The 27,079-nt window shown below is 41.6% G+C and overlaps 1 protein-coding gene across 4 annotated transcripts in view; it reads left to right on the top strand.

Moving 5' to 3' along the window:
- GTDC1 (glycosyltransferase like domain containing 1) overlaps positions 1–27,079 on the top strand; it is a 281,383-nt gene that overhangs the window by 91,279 nt on the left and 163,025 nt on the right. For 3 of the 4 annotated variants that reach the window (XR_008431818.1, XM_053947688.1, XM_053947690.1), the window contains exon 1: positions 19,460–19,849. The gene's annotated coding sequence lies outside the window, so the exon portion shown is untranslated. Of the gene's footprint in view, positions 1–19,459; positions 19,850–27,079 lie in introns of those variants that run through there. The other variant, XM_053947689.1, reaches the window with a different exon arrangement.

Here is a 27,079-nt window from a genome sequence, read left to right as displayed (position 1 = left end):
ATTTCTCCCTAATACCTATTCTAAACCCACTTTCTTTCAGTCTAAAGCCACTTTCTTTCTTTCAGTCTAAAGCCATTACTCTTTAATTTCTGAAGAGTCCAGGGGATGATCTATTGTGCATTGTGTCTGTGCTATAACCAGCAGCACATCAGAGATGCTTTTTCAGAGCAGACGTGTGTGTTAAAGGGGAGAGGTAGGAATGTTTTGCCAGAAGCCTTTTATTTGAGTAACTCTATATGAGGGAAGATGGGTGGCCTTCAGAAGGGCACAGGTAGCACTGCCTGGAGCTGTGTGGGGTGGCTGCTGCTGCCAGACCCGCTGCTGCAGGAAATCGTGCTGCTGAACCAGGATGACCTTGTTACTCCAAATGGAGCCACTTTTTTCTGCCCCCAGATTTTATCCAATTGTCTGTTTGTTTGGCAACCTGAGCAGAGCAGTGTCTCCAGCTGGGCTGCTGGATGTCTGAAAGACTGAGGCTGTCTGCGAGCAGATGGGAATGTTCCCATATTTCTGTCTCCAGCTCTCAGGGACCTGCCTGAGACTCACAGTGCTCAGAATGCTGAAGTAGAGTGCCCAAAAAATGCCATTGCAAATGCAGCTGGAAAGTCATCTTTTTTTATTCACTTTGATTTCTCAGGATTTTTTTTTTTTTTTTCTGCCTGAAACCCAGGTCTGGATCTAGTGATGCACAGAAAGGAAGGGTGTTGGGTGTCTGCTCATGTGTTTCTGTCCTACTTCTCCCACAAGTAGGACATCTGGGATTTATGGTCACCTTAGTCTGAAGCTTCAATCTCCTGCTGCAGCAAGCGCCCACAGCCCTCAGAGCAGAGGCTGAGCTCCAAGTCAGGCTCTGTGCACTTTGCAGCACTGCTAAAATAACTCCTGTGACAAGGGGAAAGGAAAGCAAAAGGAAAACAAAATTCAGTGCTGAGAGCACTCACCAGGACAGAGGAGCCCTAAGCTGTCACTCCTGCTACCTTCAAAAGTAATATCTTCCTGGTTACTAAAAATGTGTCCCTCTGGGGAGCAGCTTCCCTGTTTCCCTGGAATTTCCCTGTTCCTGGATGGCTGCATTCCCAGCCCTGCTCCCCTGCTGTAGTTACAGGCATTGTGAGCTGTGCCGGCACCATCCCCGCTCAAGTCCAGGATAGATGGAAAACTGACTAAAGAAAATTAAGCTCCACCTTGATGTCCCACTTTTCTCAGGCTATGTTTTTGCAACTTTGTAGCAGATGGTATGTCTTAGGTATAGCACTTTGGAGATGCCAAGTGATGTCCTATCCATCAGTGTTTTTATTTAATGAGGAGGGAAATTCTGACTCCTACTTACACTTGGGAAGCTGCAAGAGGGAGACAGGTGTGATTCTATTTCATACTGCTGTATCATCCACCCAGAGCCCTTAACAGCTATTTTTAATCTGGACACTAAAGGAACTTTAATTAGGAAAACGTATCCTGGTGCCTAATACAAATTGTAGAGACTCTAATGGTGTATTACAGCATCTTAATTTTCTTCAGAGACTACAATTAGCGGTGAGTTGGTCTGCAGTATGGTGACTTTTTTCTTTTTTAATCTGAGAAAATAAAGGATGCAAATATAGGACAGTTGAGCCACAAAAGGTGAAGGATGGGGTTCCAGCCCAAAATGCTTCAAGTGAGTCTAGTCAATACATTTAAAATGAGACATTTTACTTGAGGTACAGCTGAATGAGGAGGAAAACTAAAAGTAACTGGGGTGTAGTGGCTGTTTTAAAAATGTGAATTAGGTGACAATATTGCACATAACTGCTCATAAAAAATGTCACAATATTTTGCCATTTACATATAGCCAAATCCTTTATATCTCTGTTTTAATGTGGCACAATAGTTTCCATTAACCTGCACATCAGATGATAGATGTCAGAATTTTGGTGGACTTTCACTGTTGAACAGATGTAATTGAACCTTCTTGCTTTGTGGGACTGCAAAGAATGATGATTGTGTTGGTGCAAGATAACTTTATGTTCTTTTTCACAATGAAATCTTGTGGGTTTTTTTGAGAAATTAGGCTTGTATTATTACACAGGAAAATGCTTATTAGTTAAACAAACTTCTTCTGTGTACAGACTTGATCATGAAGTCAGCTGAAATCCAAACATGCTAATTGAAGATGAAATACTGACCTCTCTGTTGTTCCCCTGCCACATGTGAATGGAAAGGTGGAAACTTTTCCCCCAGGTGAATATGGATGAGGTTCATCCACATCCTTCTAAGGAAGGTGATGCTGGTGCTGGTCTTACTGGGTGTCTACAACAAGAAAGCAAGCAAACTCTTTGCAGTGGCTATTTTTCATTGGGAAAATGTAGCTGAAGGGGTAGAAAACATGAAGAAAGAAAGAAGGGCCAACAGGAAAACAGTAAAAAGTTGTAATCAACTGAAAGCACTGTGTGAAGAGATCATGCAGCTGATGACCTTAAAAAAAAGCCTCACCACCAGAATAAATCACCACTACCATCACTGACTATGCTTTTCATTTCCTCTGCACAAAGCAGAGGTATAAGGCACTGGGAAGCAAAACAAACACATTTTTGTCTCCTCTCCTGAGAAGGGTGGGAAACCCCCTTCTGCCACACAAATCCTCAAGCAGGGGCCCTTGTGGTCATGTCCCTGTGAGGAGGAAGAGAAGGTTTGACTCTACCTGGCCATCTCATGGGATATCCAAGCTTATGGTGCAGCACACGGGGAATGCTGTGGCTTCTCAGACTCACCATCACCTCTGTCAATATTTCAGCCCTGTCCCTCCCAGCATCCTCACCAACTTCACGGCCATAGGAACAGGTTTATTTTAATCTGGTATGTCTCCAAAATAGCTAGCTCATAACTGGCTTCCTTGCATTTCTAAATGTGGGTAAGAAAGCTGATGAATGAAGGAGGAAGCGGGACCTATCTGAGGCCGTGCCCCCCATTTCCATTTCCTTTCAAATAGAAACATAAAAATAAGCAAACGTGTCAATGTGATAGAGGCTGTTTTCATAAAAGTCCAGCCCACAACCCACTCCTGCCCTGGGAAAGCCTGCACTGGGGCTCTGCTCCTGCCTTTGCTCTCTGCAGGGCAGCCCAGCCCAGGCAGCTTGCGGAGCCACGCTCCCTTCTTGGAAACACGTAAAGGTGATTATGGATAAGCTGGTGGATTTTCACCAGAACCAGAGGGTCTTAGGAATACTTAAAGAGGTTTAAGCAGCTGAACGTCAGCAGTTCCCTGCAGCCTGGTCCTGGGCTGGGGAAATAGTCACCCATACTTCCACGAACACTTGCAAAGACATACCTTAGGCTCAGCGAGTATCGGAGACTTGTATTGTGTTTGAAATTAATTCTTCAGCCCATACCTTCATCTGCCATGGTACAAATGAACACTACAGGCTGAACATTAGATATTTATGTTCATCTACCAATCTGTAATAAGCTATCGGGACAGATTTTGACACATACATTGAAGTTATTGCATTTTTATCAATATCACGGTACATTTGTCAGCAGAGAATAATAATTGTATTGCTATGTATATAACTGATCTTGTAATGTGACACTGTGCACAAATTGAACACATTTAATCTTAAACACAAGGCTATTAATTAAAATCAGGCAGAAATAGAAAATTTTAAAGTGCCAAGAATGGAGCATCTCTGAGCAGCTTCTTCTCCAGTATCTTCTCTTGTAAATAACTTGGATTCTTACAGGATCACCTACTTGTCCATGGATTTGTTTGTTACAGGATGCCAGAAGAAAGGCAAGGTCAGAGGTCTGAAATCAAGGGCACAAGAGGTAGGCACAAGGCTGCTGTAAAAGGATGAGAGCATATTTCTGAATTTCAGCAGGCATCAAGCAGCATCTGCTGTAGTTATGGCAGCAAGAGGAGCTTTTGTTCCATTCCTTGCTTTTCACACACCAGTAACTTAGACAAATGCACTGCATATGTGAGCACAGGTAGTCATCTGCACTTTTCACAAGTGTCCAGCCAACTCTGAATTTTAATTACTTCTAACTTCTATGTAAATTTCCTTCCAACCTGGCTGCTTTTTCTACAGCCAGTGCTGGACTAAAGATGAGGTTAGGTTTCAAGAAATAGTAAGTTTAAAGCAAGAAATCCTTTTAAAATGACAAATCTTCACTCACATGTGCTAGAATATGCAGGATATTATGCATAAGGAAGGGGAAAAAAAAAAAAAAAAAAAAAAACAACCCAACCTTAAAAGAGCCAGAAACAGCACTGAAGATCTGGGAAGAATTTCTCTGCCAGAGTTTAATGGATATCATAAGAGAAAGAATGAGTCAGACCATATTTAAAAACTAATTGCCCATTATCCAGGTGTGATGATGGTTGACGTTAAGATGTTCAGGTTACCAAAGCAGTGAAATGTGGTTATTTTTATCAACTGACCAAAGTGTAATAAAACTGTACTAAAAATTCCCTGGGAGATGTTATTGATCAATGGCCTCTTCTGGCAGATTGTGAAAAAGAAGAAAAGGAGCTGTACCTTACACCAGTGTAAAGGCCAGCCTTGACAAGTTTGAGGAGTTGTGATTTTAATGGCATAAAAAATCTCTAGGCCACAGCATAAAATAAGGCAAAATCAGTGCTGGTAAGAACAAGACCAAGTGGTGTAGGATGAGAGGTCAGGTACTAGGGAAGCTCTAACCTTGTAATCAGCTAAAGGCCTAGATTTCATATTTCAGTTAAAAGTTAAGATGCAATTTCAGTATTAAAACCAGAGATAGAGGGAAAAAAATGTGGAAGTAACTGCCAGTCATCTTACCAAACTTATCAGGATTTTCTGTTAGAAACATGAGATGGACATGCATGAATACATTCCTGAAGCTTCAGCAATTTTCACAACAAGCAATAAGGCAGTGCAGAGGTCAAAATGGGATGGGGAGAGCAGGACCAACATCCTGAGAGGACACTCTTCCGTTGGGTGTACCAAAACACAATACCGTGAATGTAGGAATTTCTTTCCTATTTGTTTAAATGTCTTATCATTGTACTTTTCATTAGAAACATAATTCTCCTTTCCCCTGAATAGTTTTGCTGATTTTTGATGTAAACTCATGTTTTGCAAAATCTTCTTCTCGCCACAGAAGGGTGCTTAGGGAAACCCATTGTCTTTTCTCACCTTTGAGTATCCAGATTAAGTGATGTTTATTAATTTCAGAAGCATCTCTGATTATCAGGTCTGCCCACCTCTGCTTCCAACAGTACCTGTTGGAACAGTTTTGTGACAGGGGCCCAAACCTTTGCAGTCAGCAGCTCCTTGGTTCCTACTGCAGCAAGCTTTCCATTTTCTGATAACAATACCACAGGCAGCAGTTGGAATAGTTTCCTAGAGAGAGGCAGATTTTTCTGCCTTTTCATTCCCATGCACAGATGGAGACAAGACAAGGCCTGCTTTAGCTTTTAAACATGACAGTGTAGCTACAGTTGGTTTTCAGCTTAAATTCCCTGTATCTCCTCTACATATTCTTCCTTTTCCAGCTCCTAAAGGGGCTCCAAGGGAGCTGGACAGGGACTTTGAACAAGGGCATGGAATGACAGAGCAAGAGGCAATGGCTTACCCAGAGGGCAAGGTTAGGTGGGATATTGGGAAGGAATTGCTCCTGGGGAGGCCCTGGCACAGATTGCCCACAAAAGCTGTGGCTGCCCCTGGATCCCTGGAAGTGTCCAAGGCCAGCCTGGACAGGGCTTGGAGCAACCTGGGATTGTGGAAGGTGTCCCTACCCATGGCAGGGGGTGGGACTGGATGATCTCTAAGGTCCCTTCCAACCCAAACCCTTCTGGGATTCTGCAGTTCTACAAAAATGATGTGACCGTGTTTCTATATTACTCAGTAATATATTATGCACTATTCACAAAACACTCTTTAGTTTACTATGCCAAAAAGAAAAAAAGTCCATGACAAGTATAGTCTAGGAAAGATCTTGTTCCACTAACAACTTCCATAAACAGCCACATGTAATTTTTTCCAGAAATGAGTCAAAAGATCACTTGCTATGTCACTGGCTGGTACAAAATAGATGCCATTAGATAAAACTCATTCCAGTGAGCCCCAAAAGGGCACAACATTGAAGTGCACCGTGGGCTTTGCTTTGAAAACGTTCTTTCCCACACACCTGCTAGGCTGGCACAGCTGAATTTTCCCATTCTTGTCAAATCTTTCCCATTTAAGATGAGTAATAGTGCCAGGTTTCTGAAGTAATACACTACTTAGTGTCGTATTCCCCGGTAAAGTTCCTCTATAACACTTTTATTTGCAAAGGTTACTATGACAGCTGCTTGGCTGAATATATTTTCAAATTGGGTATTTATGTTCCTCCATAGCTATTTGAACTCTTTTACTTCATGTGTTGAATCTCAAATAAAAATTTTATCAGCTTTGGAATGTGATTCATTATTTAATTGATCAGGATCATTCTATTTAATTGCTATAATTCACTTCACCTTTTGTAGGGGATATCCATCTTCTACCTTCAGCCTTTAACTGACTGCAGTTTTATTTGCTGCACCTTTTTCATCTTTTATTAATTGATTGAGCTGTGACAGTTCTTTTTGAAACACCAAGCAGAAAAGACAAAATGTTTTCATAGATTCTGAGGCCATCCCAGTTCTCCAGCCTGCCATCCTGTGTGGGGTGGATTACAGACATTCACACAATCCACCTCAATTTTGAGTTATTGAGTCTGCAGCTCAGTCACTTGTGGTTGACTTGGAACATATCTTCTAGGAAGTTTTCCAATTTCAAAGGCTTCAAGTGACAAAAATTATCCCACATCCCATGTGCAGTATCCAAATGTTAAATTGTTCTAACAGCTGAATTATGTGCAATCTTAAAAATTTACACCTCATTTCTGATATAACTTTTTCAGCTTGGGTTTATAGACAGACGACCATTTTCTGCCTGTATCTTTCTTGTGATTAAAAGGGCTTGTGGAATTGTGTATCTTCTCTGATTTATTTAATGGGCTTAAATGCAGGCTGAAATAAGTGGCATGTAACTGCAATAGGATTTTTAAAGAGATAATTTAAGGGCTCACTGGACATCTTTGAAGGCATTTAGTGAACATGCAGCTGGGTTTTAAATATATATATATACATATATAAATATAAATATATGTATGAGGATGATATAGTTATATACAGATGATACAGGTGTGGAGAAGGGACTAGATACCCAAGCTGGGAATTTCTACAGGAAATTTCCTATACCAACATAGCTGTTTAAAGATTAGTGAGTCCAGGGCATGATCTAGTCACTATCTCTGCTTCTTTCCTCTTCTTCATCTTCTTTTAGGCCTCTTGGAAATTGGTCCCAGGTCCCAGATGGGTAAGGTGAATATATTAGGTGTTTCTTAAACATAGAGGGAAGAGCAGGATATGAGAACTACAGCCTGGGATGTTTCAGGGAGTGAGGGAAATTACCAGACACTTCATGAAAAGTCTTTTTATTTTTTTTCTTTTTAGATTTTCCTTAGTAGCTTGGCAACATGTAATTCTCCAGTCTCCCAAACCCTGTCATCTAAGTTATGTTAGGATTCAAACAGCTAGCAGACTGTAAACAGGAGAGATTAGTCATCCTCAGATCCCCAGCATTACCATTTTGGAAAGAGGGAGAGTGGTTCCTGTACGACCCCGCGCTGTTTACATTGGGGTAGCAGCAGGGAAGAACATGGGAAAGTCAGATATAAATGGCACTTGAGAAAAAAATCGAAAACATTTGCCAGCACTGCAACCTACTACGTAATAGCTCCTGAGTGGTGCTCAGCTCTGTCTCACAGATGCCCTTCAGTGGGATGAACCCGAGCATCACAGTCTAGTGAGCGGGAGACAGTCTGCTGCTCTGTTTGAGCTGAATTCCCTCCTCACCATGGTGACCAAGAGAGTTTTATCTGATCTGCTATTCTGGCAAGGTCCTCCATCATTTCTCTGTCTTCTCAGCACAAGCCTCCTCATCGGTGTTTTCCAAGAAACCTCAATCACTCTACCTGACAGAGGAGGACTTCTTTCCAGCAAATAAACACAAAGGCCCAACACTGTCTTTGAAAAAATATGTTCTTCCCTCCTGGAAGGATTCCAAAGGGCACACTATTACAGCAAACCTTCTTGAGGACCAATAGCCCGACAGTAGCTGCCCCAAGGTTGTGTTTCAGTTTGTGTCTATAAACACTAAAATGGAGAAGGGTAATGGTGGGTAAGGGTGGGGCCTTTCAGTGTTTGAAGGGGGATTACAAGAAAGATTGGATCAGATGTTTTGGTAGGGTCTGTAGTAACAGACAAAGGGATAATGGCTTTAAATTGAAGGAGGGTAGATTCAGACTAGATATTAAGAAGAAATTCTTGGCTATGAATAAGGTGAGGCCTTGGCACAGGTTGCCCAGAGAAACTGTGGATGACCCATCCTTAGAAGTGTTCAAGGCCAATTTGGATTGGGTTTGGAGAAACCTGGAGCAACCTAGGTGTCCCTGCCCATGGCAGGGGTTGGACTAGAAGCCCTTTAAGGGTGCCTTCCAACCCAAACCATTTGAAGTCTCTCTGGTGCCATTTCATTTGCGTTGGAGCACCGACTTTACAAACACACAGCAGGTCATCCCGAGGTTTCCAGCTCCAGCTCTGGGATTGTAAACCGGAGTGATGTTACCTTTAGCTGAGACAACCCGGTCTCAGAGGTGCCGTAAGAGTCATCCAAGCCCTGTGCTATTGTTCCTGCTGCTGTGTTTTGTCTGGGCAGCCCAAACTCTTATAAACAGGAAACCGGAGACTTCAGATTTCTCCGCTTCAATAGAGATTGGTACAAGTATTTGAGATTGCTGCCCTTCTTCCAAACAAAACTCATTTATATGAATATTCATAGGCAATTAAACTGTCGTGGCTTCTTAAGGAAATGCCTGGACTTACACATAGATTAATGTGTGTGTGTTTAGGCTACAGGTCTTGCTCCAGGACCTACAGATATCAATCTATTGTTTGGTTCTTAAGCTGCCAGCAGGCATGTTTTTCTCCTGAAACTCTTCTCCCATAAATACCAAATAAAACTATACTTTGTGCAATAGTCCCAGAGATATCGGTTGACCCAGACTGTATTTGTTTGCATGAGACATCTTTACAGCACTCTGGGGAAAAACCAGAGTTTCAAAACCAGAACATCTATCCTCAGACAAATCTGCTGAACCGTGGAGCTGTATTTCCTGACTTCCAGGTATTTCTTTTGGAGTAGATACAGTAACACTTGTACATCATTCTGAGTCACTCCTTGTGCATATGTGCACATTACATCCATTTTCTCCTGCGCTGACAGGGCATTGCCAAACGATTTAGTTTAGATAGAGCTGGCTCTTCAGCATAATTTTTCACACACACATTTTAGCGCCCTGAAAGCTGAATTCTGATTTACAACCTTTTTGGAATTTGTTTTTCACTGTGGTTTATGCCAAAGATGTTTTATTCATATAAAACAAATGCCTGACATTTGTTTCATTAAGATATTAAACTTGCACTCCGTTTGCTCTCCTGGAAGACAGCAGCCATGTAAAGGGTTGCCAGGCCAGGCTCTGGCGAGGGCATGGCTGAGGAACTCAGAAAATGGCATGTGAGCTCATCTTTTGCAGTTCTAACTAGGCAAGCCCTGTTCAGAGCCCTGATTCAGTGGCTATTAAATAAACCAGAAAAGCACCCAACCCCACCCTTTGCAGCTGGAGCTTTGTCTGAATGTGATAAGAGATCATTAATTTTCAATTTGACCTCAGTCTATAACATTCAAGTGGCCTCTTTGTTCTCCTAGCGATGTTACAAGCAAGGTCTGAGTCAAGGGAACAGGAACGGAAATATTAAAATAGTCCTAAAAACCTCTTTAGTCTTGTGATCTTGCTCCTCCTGACTTAAACTGAGCACACCTTATCCATCGGACCATCATGGCCCCATGACATGGATTTCCTCTTGGTGACTGCTTCTTTCCCAGAACAAACAACCCTGGTCAGCCAAGGTGAGCAGTTGTGCAATGGTAATAATGGATATTGAAACTCTGCTGCGAAAACATGTTGCGAGCAAATCACTGGGGCAAAGTTTATTTATATCAAATGTCTGCGTGTAGCATTTATAACAAACCAAAGTCAGAATAAAAGCTGAAATTCACTGATTAAAGTGCTCGCTGTGAATAGCTTGTACTGCTCTGAATTCAAAGACAGAGTTGAAGAAGTTGTTATTACAATCCACTGCAAAAAGAGCTATTGTGAACTTATGGGCACATCAACAGCTGTCTATGGAAAATTATTATTATTAGGGAAGAGAAAATGTCCTATTTTTAACAGATACTCCCAGATATGGGTTGAATTAGAATGAAGGAGAGCCCATCTTCCACATCCTTTTTCATTCAGGCATTTGGCAAGCTGAGGCTTTACACAATGTAATTTAGGATGTTTAAATTGCTGTTTGTTACTGTTGGTTTCTCATTGCAATACCTCAAATACTTCACGAGAGGACGTAAGGCTTGGGTCCTTCTGTAAATACACAACTGCCTCCTATGGCTCTTAGGTACTTTTGGCTTCTCAGTTTGGGTTCACAGGGTTGGAATAAGGTTGTTTTAGGGTTGTTTTAATGTGGTTTTTTTTTTGCTTTCAAGTAAATCCAGTTTTCCATTGACTAACTCATGATTTGTACTGAAACAAACCTTTAAATCCTAAGATTCCTCTCCTTCTGACAGAATTAATAGGCCTGTCTCCAGAATTGGGACTGGCAATCATTAGAGACTTAATTTCCTCTTCTTTGTAGATGCTCTGGGGAAAGAATTCCTGTTGGGAGATTGTCCTATCAAGTGTGAGGAGAAGGGATGTGTAACACCTTGACTGTGTCTCCAGAAACCTTCACAGCAGCCTGAGGCCTGCTCAGAAGACTTTGGAGCTACATGGGCAGGAAAAAAAATTTATATGTCAAATAACTGACCTCAAGGAATATCTTCCTTTATACATCTGAACTATTTTATGCAAGTTTAGGGGTAGTGGAAAGGGAGGGATGTTTGGTGACTTCCAGAGTCAAGCACAAAAACTGTGGGTTTTTTTGTTAGGGCTTTTTGCTGATGAGTTTAGACTTGTAGGTATATATAGTCTTTATGTGAAAAAAAAAAAATCAAACAAAAAAGCAGAGTGGGTTTGACAAAATTTCAGCTTCCTGATGATATGTACTCAGACAACCAGAGAAGGTAAGCAATATTATCTGGGTTCCACCACATTATGTGACCTATGTGAAGAGCTCACACAGAAACTGAGACCTGATAACACTTTATGATAAATATCTTTATGGGGAAAAAAATATTGTGAAATACTTTCACAGAAAAATGGTGATCTTGAGCAGTTTTCTCCTGGACAGTGGGCAATGCTGAAACTTGAACTCAGCACTGATTTTAAATATTTTTGCTCTCTTCATCTCTGGTATTAATCTTCAGTGTACCACTCTGCTCTGGAGTGATTATCAATGAGCTGATGGATTTAACTGCAAATATTGGGAAGACTTCTTCCAGATCTGCATTTTCTATTGCAGTGGTTAATATTTTTTATTGCTTTTCTCACCCAAATTTTAACTGTCTGAATGACATACTAATTAAACAAATTCAGAATGGGTTAATTCAACAACTGAAAGTCTTATATTTATCATTGTTCAGTAATACTACCCAAGTGTCAGCTCTTAGCTTGAAAAATTCCTCTGAACTAGTAAACCAGAGAATAATAAAGATATTATAATTTTCTTTCACTAAAATAAACAGAATATTTTCCTAGTTAATTGTTTACATGTCTTACTCCTGTCACTTCTTTCCTTTCATCCTTATTTTTCTTGTTTTCCTTTATTCACATTTCATCTCTTGAACTCCTTATCTCTCTAATCCCTTATCCTTTATGTTTTTGTTTTATCTCTCATTCCACCATTTTATTCCCTGTTTCCTAAGCCTATCTCCCTTTCCATGCTAGGCTCCCCAGGCTTTAAATGCCCTTTGAACCCTTTTTCCCTTTCCCCCAGTTCTCTACCTTTCTCTTCTCTTTCATTTTTCCTTACAGCAATCTCTGCAGAACAATACTAGAAGTTGAGCTGGCAAGCTGACAAAAAAGAACAGTTGGAAAGAAAAGTTTACTCAAAGACAGGCACACTTCTTTAAGGGAAAAAAAAAATCTATAGGAAGGTGTTGCCAAATCATCTGCTTTTTCAGATGTGAAACTTTTAGCAAAGCTCTCTGCAGCGCTGATGTGAAGGAAGGAGCAGGAAACACTATCAGGTTGCCAGATGACTTGAGGATGGTGAGGTGGGATTCTGAAGTGCACGTGATAGCAGTAATTCAGGATATTATTCCTCATGTAAAAATAGCTATGCAAAATTAACACAAAGGCTTTGGTATAAAAAGATAAAAGCCAGGAAACTCAGAGGCTGTGCAGCTCTTTTTATCTTATTTCATTTTGGTTTGGGCATTGCGGGGAAACAGCAGAGGAGAGAGAGTGTTTACATTGCAGCATCTGGGCCAAGGTGTAGTCATGACAAAAGGTTACTGCATTCCTGCTTGGAAAATGGGTGGGAAGAGGACTTAGGTGTAAATGTGATTATCTCAGGCTGGGGGCACACGGACAGAGAAGGGAAAGGTGAAAGGCAAAGCTGGGACAAGTCATGTGGCAGCGTGGAGGCACCCACAGATCCCATGGTGGGTCAATGAACAAGAGAAAATTTCAGTTGTGTCTTGGACAGGGATGTGTTTGTTACTGGGGGTAGAGTAAATCACTTCAGGCTTTGCCTCATAGAGTCTCAGCTTTCTAAAAGCTTACAGCAATGTTCCTTCCCTGAAGCCCAAGTGGCTTCAGTTGGCAAATCTCTATTAGATTGCATTGGTTTACCCTGAATTTGAATTTCACTCCTGGAAATAACATGGCCATGTGAAGAGAGCTGTAGATGGGATTTCTTTTCCCATCCCCACCATCTGAGCCGATGACCCTGGGCCTTGACTTGCATTCCTAATAGGACAGGCCCTCCTTTGTAAGGATTCTTTAGCACCTGTAGGTTACGTGTTCAATTAGCATCTATATCCTGAACTGAGCCCAGTTGCACAAGCTTGGAAAAAAGTAACAACCAAATGGCTAATTAGGTCAAATTTGGGGCGTATCAAACTTGACAGTGTCTGGCTTACATCACTGTGGATTTACATAATGGAACTTAACGGTGCTGAAGAGTCTGTTGTGTCTACTCTGATGACTCTATGGAAGCTTTTTTCCATAATTTTCTTTAAAACATAAAACATTCACTCAGAAGAATATCTTCTTGGTAATTTTTCTGTGTGTCTTGTATAGAGCAGGGCTTATACTGCTTATTACCTGGGCTACTAACACAATAGTATTGCAATCAGTTATCTTATTTTTCAGAACTCAGTAATCAACGTCAGCAACCAATTGTTTAGCAAATTTCCTTTTTAAAACCAAAGCTATTTTTCAACTGTTTGTTCAACTACAAAAGCCTGGGAGAGATGGCAAAACCCATGAGGGCTCAAGGTAAATGCCTTTGTTTGTCTTTTCCAGAGATATTACCTACCAATGAGCAATAATAAAAAAAAGCAAACAAACCAACAAAATCTTAAGTTAATAAAGTTTTATATTCTTACTGTGGCTTCCTCTGTCTTCTAGCAGCCCATCCTGTACATCAAAGGTCAGAAAGAACACAATGAGTCACTATCAAAACCCAAAGAATGCTTCGTGAACAATTACTATACATAAATTGCAGCCTGGTATTTCATTTCTGTGCCAACTCACAGTAATACAGCCCATTTCCTCTCCTTTTTTTTTTCCCTGCTGCTTTTGTCCATAATAGCAAACAGCTTTGTTAATCTGCTCACAGAGCTTGACTCTTTTTTTTTTTTTTTTTTGGGGGGGGGGGTACTTATGCCATTGCCTTTCTGTGCAGTGGGCAGCAGTGGTATAAAATCTTTTGCCCCAGCTCTGTAGGCTACACATTGGTGTCAGAGTCCCTAATAACTTTTTTACTGCCAGGCTTTGTAGCCAAAAAAAATCACTAGGAATACTAAAAGGGTCCCCTTTGAAATCCAGAATCAAGTTTCCCTCAGAGAGGAATCAGCTGTGCATTAGCTCAGTCCTAGCAGGGCAAGTGAGCCCAGTGCAGCTCTGAAACCTGTGCACATCCCTCAACACATCTGCTGTCTGCATCCCCAGATGAATGGAACCCCAGGATCCATTCACCCACTTCAGCAAACTTGGTACCTTACACACTCTTACTACCATGCCTGTGGGACAAAACAGGACTGTTTGGAGCCAAAACCATCTTAGTGATCATCATCCTGCCATTCCCAGTTTTCCCATTTCTTGCTGCAATCTCTTCAAAGAGAAACATTCATTCTTTGAATAATATAATATCCAAGAAATAAAAATCTTAAAAAAAAAATTGCTGAACAAATATCATGAAGACAAATAAAGGAGAATTATTTTTCAGAAAGTAGGTATTATGTGTGTGTGCAATTAATGAATGCAAACCCAGATTTACAATGTCTTCATTTTATTACCTATGCACTCAAATTCTGCAGACTGGTAAGTTTTAAGTAGTCTGCTGGTTAACATTTATTGCCTCTAACGAGCAATAATATGGACTAGAAAGTTGTGATGACAAGTAGCAACAACTGGCATTCTCTCAACAATTCCACAATAAGAAAAGAGGGAAGTAAGATAATATCAGCCAGCTTCCTTCTGAAGAGATTTGGTTAAGTCAGAATTCTTCGTTTCAGAAAATTACAAAGCAAAACTACTTCAGACTACTATTCTACCTAGCATGGGAGGAAGATAGTAGATATTTTTAATGTTCCTAAAATAATCACATCCTATTGTATCCAGCTCTAGTAAAAGGTAGACTGAAGTAAAACATTGCTTTTGTTTTTTTGCCTGCTGAATTGTGAGAAATGTTCAAGGACCCATTGCTTCAGTTCATAATAACAGAAATAATCAGATGTGTTTGAGGGGTCTATTCTGTACCCTGGCCATACTCTGAAATACAGGACTTAGGCAAGTCCAGGACTTTGATTTGTCTTCAAAAATATTCACATCAACTACTGACATGAAGGTGACTCCAAGAAGGGTTTGTGACTGTGATTGCAATACACTTGATAAGTTTGAAGCCTAATTTCTAATCATTTACTCGGTTATTAACCCATGCAGTTTCCTGTTTTCAATCTCTAAAAAGGAGGTGGGAGCACTTACATATCTTTGAGGATTAAGATCTACTGCTGGAGGGGCTCCAGGCCAACAGCAATCTATACTTATGAAAACACTACTACTGCAATTTTGAATAGAAAAAAGTACCATCAGGTCCTCCCAAGACTGGGATATATTGTTAAAATGCTTTTCTGGGGCAATAGTATTATCATAGAATCATGGAATAGTTTCAGTTAAAAGGGACCTTAAAGGCAATCTCCTTCCAATACCCTTGCCATAGGCAGGTCACCTTCCACTAGACCAGGTTGCTCCAAGCCCCAACATCATGCAAGTCTTATAAGTTATTAATTATTTATAAAAAATGAGTGTATTTAGCAAGCTTGAGTGAAAGCTGCTACAGCAGGCTAATTCAGAAATCTATTTTGAGCCAAATTTCAGCAAAGCATTTGTAGTTTTTGTACATTCTTGGTTGATTAATTCTGAAAACTTGCATGTACACATATAATCTCCATTTTTGCATACGCTTATACCTATCTGCAAAGTACAAGTGGCATAAGCGCTGTAGAATTTGCATACATCCAAACAGAAGACTCAGTTCTGCAGGAGAACTTTTAGAATCTTGACCCCTTCTAAGTTATACCAGCAAAATACAGAAAACTCGCTGTCACTTATGATGTAGAGCAAAATGGAAGTAGAGGTGATGAAAGCGCTTGCTTGTGAATGAGAGAACAATACATTCTTCGGTATTTCCCTGCAAAGAAAATATTTCTGCTATTTTTTTTTTTTTAATTTTCTTTCTTCTCTCACACTAACTGAATGTGGGTGGAAAACAGTAGAAAAAGAAAGGGTCATGTTTGCTCCTCAAAATTTGAAGACGGTGTTTTTTTCCTTTGCCACAGATGCTCCATGCTCATCAGTTGCCGTGTACTTCTGAGAGAGAAAAGAGAGAGAGAAATTGCCAATAACATTGGTAACCTTAAGTGTAGGCATGCATAAAAATTTGCTGAAAATTGGGTTGTGGTACATGTTCTTATTTTAGATTTGCCCTTGTTAACGTCTTTTTAATAAACAGGTGCATACACTTCCCCAAGCTGTCACTGTTGTTTATCCAGTCTGCACACTTTATAAATCTACTAATGGAATAGACCCAATCATCTTAAGGATCTGTGCTTTAATAAGCTACAGTCTCAAAGTTTTCAGGCAAATACTTTCTGGCACTATAGTTCTGCTGGATACAAGCTTCACAAGGTTTGCTTTTCAAGATTTAAGAAAAAAAAAAAGTGACACAATTTCACTTCTAAGTTCAGCACAATGTAATAGAGAGTTTGGCACATGGTTGACATTAAGATTAGCAACAAAGTGGGCTGGATGGAGGGAAGGGAAAATAAAAGGTGTAAGAAAGGTGGAGCATCTCCAGAAATGGAGAGAGCTGATTTGTTCAGCCTGGAGAAGGCTCCAGGGAAAGCTCAGAGCTCCTTCCAGTGCCTAAAGGGGCTCCAGGAGAGCTGGAGAGGGACTGGGGACAAGGGCCTGGAATGACAGAACAAGGGGCAAGAGTTCTAAACTGAAAGAGGGTGTGTTTAGATTGGGTATTAGGAAGAAATCATTGCTTGTGAGGGTGGGGAAGTCCTAGCACAGGATGGTCAGAGAAACTGTGGCTGCCCCATCCCTAAAAGACCTGCCTGGATGGGGCTTGGAGCAACCTGGGATAGTGGAACGCTCCTGGCCATTACAGGAGGGGTTGGAACTGGATGGTCTTTAAGGTCCCTTCCAACCCAAGCCATTCTGTGATTCTGGATCTTATTAAGGGAACCAAACATTTACTTTGCATTGCAGGTTTCAGTCTTAAGCAGCATAAACACCCTTTATTGGATCCATCCCCTGGTTCTTTGAGAACAGAGATGCTCCAGCCCCTCAATCATGTTTGTATCTTCTGCTGGACTCTCTCCATGTACTGAGGATCTCCAGAATTTGGGGACATGAAAGCAACAAAATAAACTTTCACCATCTCACTGAAGTTGCTTGGAACTGGATGATCTTTAAGGTCCTTTCTGATCCAAGCTGTTCCATGATTATATGATATGTAAACCCAAAGTTACCTCTGTTGTTGTATCAGAAGAGGAAAATTTCCAGCTATCACCAGCTTGGTTTGCAATCAAGTCTATGGCCTACATGTGAGAAGTCAAATAACCCCATATTTACATGCAGCTCCTAAGGGCTCTTTTAACTTAGAACTTCACATGGCTTGATGTGGTATGGGTTCCACAGTGCCTCATTAGGTGAGGAACCCTTGAGTAGCCTCCGTGCTGGTCTGAGTCACGGTGACCCACAAGGAGCTCCACTCACAGCCTGCCAGCATTATTCCTTCTGGGAAAAAGGCAAAAAAAGAAAAACATTTTACAGCAGCGAGCCTGGGCGCAGGACAGATCGAGTGATTTGCCATGAAAAAAGTTAGAGGGGCTCATTAGAGGCAAAGTTATTAGGCCAAGCAAACAGTTAATCCCTGTCACACAGAGGTAACAGAGTTGCCAGTCTTGAACTCTAAATTAAAGGCACTTTCTGAGCACCAGAGAAGTGACTCTATTTTGCAGCTTCCTCAGTACCATCCATCTACCATAATGCTGTGGTGTTTTTCTTTCTTTAAATTCTGGGCTCCAACTAATTACTGGCAGGAAGTGCCTATTTTTATGCCATTAGTATGCAAATGAGTGAGAAGTAGAAAAATATTCTAAAGGAACTGTTACAATATCTGTCCACAGATTACTGGCCAATTAGAACATGGGATTAGGGCTGCAGGACCCCAAAAGAGTATGGCCAAAGACTTTCTGCTTGGGTGCCTCAAGTGTAGTTTCAATGGGAACTGTATATACATGGTTCTTTTCCTCAAAAAAAAAAAAAAAGGGAGAAAAAAGTTCAGGCCTAAATTGCCTGCTTACAAATGAGCACTTCTACACTTGGAAAATAAATGCCTTCACTTCCTTGCCTCAATTTTTCTATCCATAAATTGTGGATAAAACATCCTGTTTGTCTGTGTTTCAGCACACGCCAGGGGCAAATTATTCAGCTGGACTGGAGGCCTCCTCATCTGTCAACCTGTCTGAAAGATACAACCTTATAAAATTATTTATAATGTGCATGATAAATATTAAAAGATATTCAGGTCTTACCACATCTGCCTAGGTAAAGCCTATGAATAACTGTCTCCTTTGTGACGTTTTCACATTTCCATAGCTTTGCAGTGTCAGGAATTCAGAGGTGCAGGACAGTGGACAGCTATTGGAAAACAACTTTACCAGGATTTTTGAACCCAAAAACCTGTGAAACAAAACACTGCATTATCCTAAGGGTATTTCTCATGCAAATCAGCCTTCTCCTCACTCTTTCATAATCTGACTAGCCAGAGAAGGGGAAAAAAAATACATAATTCCTCAAGTTACTGGTGTTGATGCTTCTCACAGCTGTACTCTCTGGAAATTCTGCTTTGTCACTCCATTAGGTGTTACTCATTTTGACTTCCTATTAAAAAAAAAAATGTTTCTGTCTACATACCAGAGATAACACCACCCTAAACCGAGTCTGTGTGACAAAACATTTCTCCTCTAAAATAGTTTTGCTGGGAAGGTTTGTTACTCAGTGTGGGCAAAAAGAGGGTTGATACACCTGCCTGTAACAGTTACACCTCCAAAGGAGGCAACCAGGTCGATCAGAGAGATGGAGCAGCTCTCCTGTGACACATAGCAGAGGGAATTGGGATTGTCCAGCCTGAAAAAGGCTTCGGGGTGGTTTCGTTGTGTGTGACCTTCCCGTGTCTGAAGGGAACTTAAAGGAAAAATGGGACAAGACAACTTACAAGACCATGTTGTGACAGGATACGGGGGAACAGGTTCAAACTCAAAGAAAACAGGTTTACATTAGATGTTAGGAAAAAATTCTTTACTGGGAAGGTGGTGAGGCACTGGAACAAGTTGCCCAGGGAAGCTGCGTCTGCCCCATCCCTAGAAGTGTTCAAGGCCGGGCTGGATGGTGCTTGGACAAACCTGGTCTAGTAGAAGGTGTTCCTGGCTGAGGCAGGAGGTTGGAACAAGGAAGTCTTTAAGGTCCCTTCCAACTGAAATCATTTTACAAATTTATGATAATTCTAAGATAACACCTGCTCAGCTTCTCCCAGGAGCTGCACCACCTGAGAAGGCTTGAGCTACAGAGAGAACACACACCTCCTACTCATATCTAACTGGCAACAGCCCTGATTGTCACTCTTTTCAGCTGCTTCTCCCTGAAAACCATCTTCTTTCTAATTGTTTTTATTTAGCCCACCTGGTGCATAACTCCTTGTTATTTATTCCTCCCACCCCTCCCTGCTCCCAAAACTCTTGCGAAGGGGCTCGTCGCTTTCCTCGCACGGCTTGTTTCCCGTTCCATCGCTTCGCTCTGCCCGTGCCCCGCTCCGGTAGCCGGGCTCTCTCTCCCCGGCGGAGCCCCGGGGCCCGTCCCGCTGTCCCCGCGGGCAGGGAGGGTCCCCGGGCGGCGGGGCGGAAGGGGGGGCCGGCGCTGAGCTGAGGGAGGGGCCGGGACGCCGGCGCGTCGGTGCCGACGGTCTCCAGGAGGGAGTGAGGAGGAGGAGGAAGAGGAGGAGGAGGAGGAGGAGGTGAGCGCCCTCGGGGTGGGGTGAGAGCGGGGCCGCCCGCGCCAGCCGGGAGGGAGGGAAGGGGTCAGCGGGGCGGGCGCTCGGCTGCAGGACCGGCGGCGGAGAGGACTCCGGGCGAGCCCCGCCGCGCTGGGCGGGGGGAACCGAGGGGAGCAGAGCAGGCGGCTCCGCCCGCCGCGGCTCCCGGCACCTGCGGCCGCGCCGAGCACGGGCCCGCGGCTGGGCGGGGAGCGCGGCCCCGCCGTGCCCCAGAGCGCCGCGGGCGGGCAGGGGCCGCTCCCCGGGAGCCGCGGGGCCGCCTCCCGCCGCTCTAACATGGCTGCCGGCGGGGCCGGGAGCGCGGGCCGCGGCTGCGGCTGCCCCGGCCCCTTCCCGGGCGCTGCGGCGGGCGGGCAGCGCGGCCTGGCCGGGCCCGGGCCCGGGCCCGCGGGGGCCCCGCGCCGCAGCCACCGCCGGGGCCCGGGCGGTCGCGGTGCCTGTGGGGAGGCTGTTTCGTACAGACACTCTTCTCTTGCCCTTTTGTTTCGGCACGCAAGGTGTAGGGGCTGCTTTTTTTGTGAGCCGTTAAAGGGAGCGGCAAAATCTGAACCTAGTTCGGTTCCAAGTAGCAAAATTAAAGTATTTATGCGTATGAACAGTTCTGCTGGTGAAGCTATCTGGAAAAATTGCACCCTTAGCTTTGGCATTCCATCAAGCTTTTTAGAAGAAGGAAAACAAAAACATTAAAGACACTACTTGTGCAAAACATGTGGATTTTAGGAAATCGGCTTTATTATTATAAGCTAAGTATGCCCTGGAACGGAACACTTTGCAGCAGAGGAGCTGCTTAAATATACTTTGTAAACACATCCCAACTTCAGGAAAGTGTGTCTGGGATGAATGGGACTTGGCAGGTCTGCACAAATCTTTCAACACATGACTGGAGTAGCAGACTAGAGGAGAGAAACCTTTAAAGGTGCAAAAGCATGTACTTTGTTTTTTTAAGGAGTAGGGGAAATAGTTTGAAGCTTAATTTATGGTTCAAAGTTGAGCCCAATAGGTAAAGTCAAATAGCAGATTTTAGTGTGGGTTATAACAATGGCTTGGCGTAATTCAATAGAACTATTTTATTGGATTCTAGTAACATGGTTAACCTTAAATCTTAACCATGACAAGATTTTTATGTAAAGAGCCTCTATATGAAGTACAGTATTGAATTTTAACTGAGGCCTTTAATTTTCAAGGCCTCATGTCGAGTGTATTCTTGCCTCGTCTTTTTTCCCCTTTTTTGAAAGTCTAGGTGTACTAAAGTCAGTTTAGCTACTGTGAGTCCAGGTTGAGCAAATCAGGTCAGAGGAGATAGGATTTTAGATCAATCCTGTTTTTTTGAGTTTGTGTATATATAAAAAAGTGAAGGTTATTCTTAATGTTTACAACTGTAGCAATACACAAGTATGTTTAGTAGTTGACTTGTTTACAACCTTTCTGGTCAATTTCCCCCTTTAATGAATGATAGTGACGGTTTAACCTCGCAAGAAAACTCTGCTCAGCTCAGGGTGTTGATACTTTACAGAGTGCCAGATTCCTCCCTCAGCTGGTGAAACGCGGTTTGATTTCTGGTACACCTGAATTTGAGTCTCCTGGGAGATTCCTCGAGTTAAACACTTGTTAATTAACCCTTGTGGATCCCCTTGCATCAGATCAATACCAAATGCAACAGGTGCTGTTGCAAAAGTGGTGCTTGTAGCTTTCTAAGTGCCTGTGTTAAAGCTGAAACCTGTCGCTTTTGCTGCTAAGTCACTCAGACTCCAGGGTAAAAATTATACAACTTCCTTAATGTTGTTTTAAAACCAGAGATATAGACATATTTTAAAGACCTAGCTGGCTGGAGGCCCATTTTAGAGTGGCCGGTAAAAGCAATAAACTATCCTCAAACATTTCTGCTCAATAAAATTTGAGAATATGAAAACAAAGTTCCTGGTTTAGCTTTTTATAAATGTTTTCTGCACTCTGTGACTGCAAAGTGCTTTGAGCCCATAGCTCAGAGCCACATGCCTTGAGCATTTTAGGCCTCTGTCCCAATTTACAGCACTGAGTTTGTTACTTTCTCTTTTGATCAAAGCAGCAAAGTTTTGTGGTCTCTGACCAATGTCCTGCACTGGTGGAAGTGTCTAGGCAGATGATTTTATCATCAAAACAGCACATGTTTAGTGTACTTTCTTTCACTTAGGGCTTCTGCAATCAGCTGAATGATTGTTGGAAGCTGTGATAACACCAAGCACTTCCTGACATAGAGAAGGCAAGTAGTTCTGGCACCATTTGCTGCATTTTAATTCTTACTGTCTGTAAGCTGGAATATAACTACAGAAAAGGAATGAAATATCTGTGCATCTCGTTGTTTGGCTTTACAAGATCAGAATATTTTTATCCAAAACAATCTCATGTAGTCCAGCTTGGAAGAGCCATGGGGGTAAGGCATTTCTCCTGCAGCTGTTGAGCAAATACTTAATGTGGAATACTGTCTTGGATTAGCTGTTCCAATTGTCTTTTCCATGGAATTGAGATGTTACCTGGTTAAATAAAAGTGGTAACTGCTGTTTCTATAAAAGTTGGGTTCACAAATGTAACATATACAGTCCTGTGTGTAGAGAATTGTGTTCTGTTGTAGGGAAATAAACTGAAAATTTCTAGTGGTATGAGAGTTATTCTTGGTTATAGTAGTGGTAAATGGTCAAGGCTAGGCTGGATGGAGCTTGGAGCAACCTGGTCTAGTAGAAGATAACCCTGCCCATGGCAGGGAGTTGGTATAAAATTATCTTTAGGTTTCCTTCCAACCTGAACTGTTTAATGATTCTATTTTATGATACTGGAATAAATAGCAGTATCTTAATGTTGATTGTTCCACTGCTTGAGACATGAGTTGCTGTGCAGTGGGAGTAGTAACAAAACCAAAGCAAATGGCTTGCTGAGTTGAATGGAGCATGTCTCTCATTGTTAGAATTAGTTGTGTAATGTACTATTATTTTTAATTTAAAAAAAATTGCAGAAGTGAAGAGCAAACTCTTAAATATAAACTCAAGGCTGTTAGGAACTTGTGTGGCAGGCATTTCAGAAAAGCAGAAAAGCTGGCTACCATTTTTTTTTTCCCCATTTGTATGTGACAAATGTTCTCTACCAAGTTTGTAAAGCAGGAAAATCACTCTAATCTTTGGTGGCAGAATTGTTAACAAGGGGCTGTGGAGAGGCAGCCTTGGGCTGCCCCCAGCCATCCGTAAGCGGAGCAGTTATCGGTGGGGAAGCAGGGCCTGAGTGCTGCAAGGACACAGAACCTGGTGTGAATTTCACTTCTCCATGGATTTATATCAAAGGATGTCTTAAACGTACACCTTAGCTGGCCATATTGCTGCATGTCAGATGTGAAAGTAAAAATAAACGTGTGAAGCGGCAGGCAGGGTAGGAAATGTAAATGTGAAAACCATGTCTCCAGTCCATTTTCCTAAATGCTGGACCCCATCTATAGGAATTCATGGGAGCATATATATGTTTTATTTTTGATTGGCAGTATTTCCTGTAGGCAAGAAATCAAAGATCTTTTCAAGTTATAAATGACAATAAGTAGGGAAGCCAGTATTTCAGATTGTTGGTATTTTGGGTATGAGTAGCTCTTTGATGTCCAAATGAGAAGTGGAGGAATGTCTAAAATTAACAGTGAAGTATGAAACGCTAATGATGAAATGCAGAAGTTAGAGGAAAACAGACAAGGCCAGGCACTAAGGGTGGTTTGTATTTTTTCCCCTGAATAATTATTTTTTTATGGTCAAAGCAAAGAACACAAACAGTTGTGACACATAAATCCTGAAGTAGATCTTGGATAAGCAACTTTGATTCAAATATTTGTGTGTGTATAGGTTTGCATATAATCAAATGTTCAGAATTTATTACATATGTAATTTGCTGTATTGTAGTTTTGCTGAATTATTGTGAAAAAAATGTTAGGGGACCCAAAAAAGGGGAATTTAATTAGTTTTGCATCTGAAAACATCTGTATGTATTGTGGCTCTACAACAGTGTACCAGTGTGGCTTCACATGCTGTTTTCCAGTTTTGTTCCAAGATTATTTTTGGGCAGTCAGTGCCTGTTTGTGCAGCAGGTTGTCTGTTACTGATGTTCGGTCGTACAAGTATGGAATTGCCATAAATTCCATGGGAATGTTTTCTTCTTGGAGGTGCTACAGTGGTTCTTAAGAAGGTCACTTTGGCCATGCCTCTGGCAACTGAAAATGTGTGCTGGTCATGGTCCTGATGGATAAAACACCATCCAGGGTGCAAGATTTCTTTCACAGTCGTTTTTAGAAGCTGTCACTGAGATAAAAACACGCCCTTTGAGTTCACACCTAAGTAATTGGATGCAGATTTAGTATGATGCAGTGTTTTATTCCTTCTTGGGATGGGATCCATGTCCCATGGTGGACATAACTCACCCTGGCAGGATTCAGCAGTCAAGTGTGTTGGAATGAAGGCTGGAGACCTCGCTGTTGCCATGCCTTATTTTCCTCAAGAACTGAGGATCTCGGTTAATCCTCCTAAAGCTTAATAAAATACACATATTAGAAACAGACCTGTTGTAAAGCCAATGTAGGGAAGAGCTTCCAGAATATTGCAAACCTTTGTGTGTGCATGCAAAAAGGAAATGGTTGGGAATGCTTAAAACTTGGAATGGATGATTAGCCAGAGCAGTGGTGGTGTGGCTTAGCTCCATTTCTAGACCACCTCTTAGAAAACTATCTCACTTTTTCCTGTTCGTTCCAATCAGTTTTGGGGTAGGAACAAAAGCTAACCTCAGGGTTGTGTGTTAATAAACTTATTGGGGAGTATGTGACTCTGTAAGTCTTGATTCTGTTTTATTGGTGTTTATTTACCAGGTGACACCTTTGTAAATGAAACAGAAATAAAGTCTCTGCATTATGAAAATAAAGTGTTTCTATAAGTATCTTGTCTAGTATATATAATTAAACAAGTGATTTCTCAGAAGCACCATAATTACCATCATTTTAAAACAAAAATCTTAATTGAAGTATAGCTCCTCATTTCATCTGAGTTGTATTTCCTATGTATATTTCTGCTTTAATATTTACTTTAAATATGAATATGCCCAAAATCAAAAATTAAATAAGTAGTTGAACATATTGCATCTCTTATATTCTGGTTCTTTTCAAGGTTTACACAAGGAATATGCGGTGGGATGACTTCGCTAAATAAGAAATCCATCAAGATCCTGTGAAATTCTGTTTTAAGATTTCCCAATTGGAAGTTTTCCCTGGCTGATTGCAGTTTAATACAGCAAATTTCTGAGTGCAACTTTTTGTTTGGTCCGAGTTAAAGTTCTCCAGATAAACAATAACATCAGCTTGTTGACTTTACAGAATAATTTCTTGTCCAGATCTTGCTTTTAGAAAACTTTAATGAGAAATATGCTCTTGTTGTTGTTAAGTCAGTTTTCTTCTTGTTGTGATTTGAATGTAAAGGCAAGATTTATGGAAATGACTGCAGGGTGGTGCTGGCCTAATTAGTCATTATTTCGGGCAAGGCATAAAAAATTGGTTGTTCTTGTGCCTAAAACTAATAGTGTATTTTGTATTTAATCTGTAGGTCTTTTGTAAAACAAATGGATGTGCTAAAAACTGCAAAATACACACATTTAAAGTTTGTATGCTATTATTTTGCATGCTGTTTTGGCATGTGACTTAAATTTTTCATTGATAGTTAAATTTACTATTATGCATATTTGAAATGTATATATCCTTTAAAAGCCAGGAATAATAGCAGCTGAGCTGGAATTTGCAGTAGAAATTTTGGAATTGAGTATGGCTTTTCTACTGGTGTCTATGCAAGGATTAAACACAAAGCACTGTAGTGCTTTATAAGAGTACTAATACCTATTGCAGTTTTTTTTTTTTTTGCAAGGAGTTTTCGGATTATCCGTGTGATATGTTCACCATTGGGCTGAGGGGTGTCTTTCAGGGCTTTCTTTTTGTGGGCCTGGTTGAGATGAATTCCCAGTAATTGGTATTTCACCCAGAAGTGACCCAGGTGACTTAGGAATTCTAGCACCTTTAGCATGTGGAATGTCTGTCCTAATCAGGCTTAAGAGAGGGGGGCATTAGCCCAGTAATGATTGAAACCTGCCTTCTAAAGGAAAATATTCAGCAGGGCATGTGACACGAATGTTCCTCTGTGCCTTTGCCCTCTCCTTGTCCAACCACAGCTCCTGAACATCCTTAGCGGCAGTGGGATGTTGCTGAAGCACAAAGCAGCTCCTCTCCATGAATCCATTTTGTGATTAAACTTTTAAAAAGTCACAGCTTCCAACCAGCCACTGCAGTTTCATGGTAGTTCTGACATTATTTTACTATTCATGCTGTGAATTTCGTTCTATAGTAAAATGAATATTGTATTGGCCTTTTAAGTTGGTTGTCAGTGGAGAATAAGGAAGCTACACTTAGAGCATCTGTATGCAATCTTGGCGACAAGTAGGACCCTCTGGAAAGCTGTTACTGTTGGGGCAGAACTAATCATTCCATGTGAAATTATATAAGGAGAATTAGCTCTGACTCTACCTCATTTCCTTTCATACTGCTGTGAAAATAAGCTTAGGAACGTCAAACCTTCCTTCCTTATTTCTCTAAGTACTTTGTTAAATACTTCTTTTTATTAAGAATTATTTATTGGAGGTGCTAGGAAAGAAAATATAACTGCCTGTATTTCTAGGGACTAATGGGATGTGCATCCTTGCCCAGTTTGGCAGTTGTGATTTCATTCCCAGGACTGGATTCCTGGGATCAGTTGCCATTGCCGTCTCTGTAGTTTGACTGTATTTCCCTGGCGGATCATTCAGAGTACTCCACACTTAAGGTAGCATGCTTCATGTAAGAGAAAATTGTCAATCACAGCCTGCCTGGGCTATTTAGAAAAGAGAGATATCAAAAGCCTGCTTGGAGCTCTAAGGAGCAGTCAAGTCACCTGCTGAGTTGCCTGGCAGGAGCCTAAACTTGTGCAGCCTTTAAGTTTAGGAAAGAAAAAGGGATCTCAGGAGGTCACTGCTCTGTGCTGAGGCCCTGTACTGGATGTGTGAGTGTGTAGTTCAGTGTCAGGCCAGAGAGTGATGTACGGGCCATTCCTGACATGTTCTTCTTACCAGGTCTTGAAAACAATCAGTGGAGATTTGTGTAACCCCTCCATAACCTAATCCCTT

The sequence above is a fragment of the Vidua chalybeata genome, chromosome 7 (assembly GCF_026979565.1).
Source record: "Vidua chalybeata isolate OUT-0048 chromosome 7, bVidCha1 merged haplotype, whole genome shotgun sequence".
In the NCBI taxonomy this organism is placed as follows: domain Eukaryota; kingdom Metazoa; phylum Chordata; class Aves; order Passeriformes; family Viduidae; genus Vidua; species Vidua chalybeata.
This window is presented reverse-complemented; position numbering and strand designations above follow the sequence as displayed.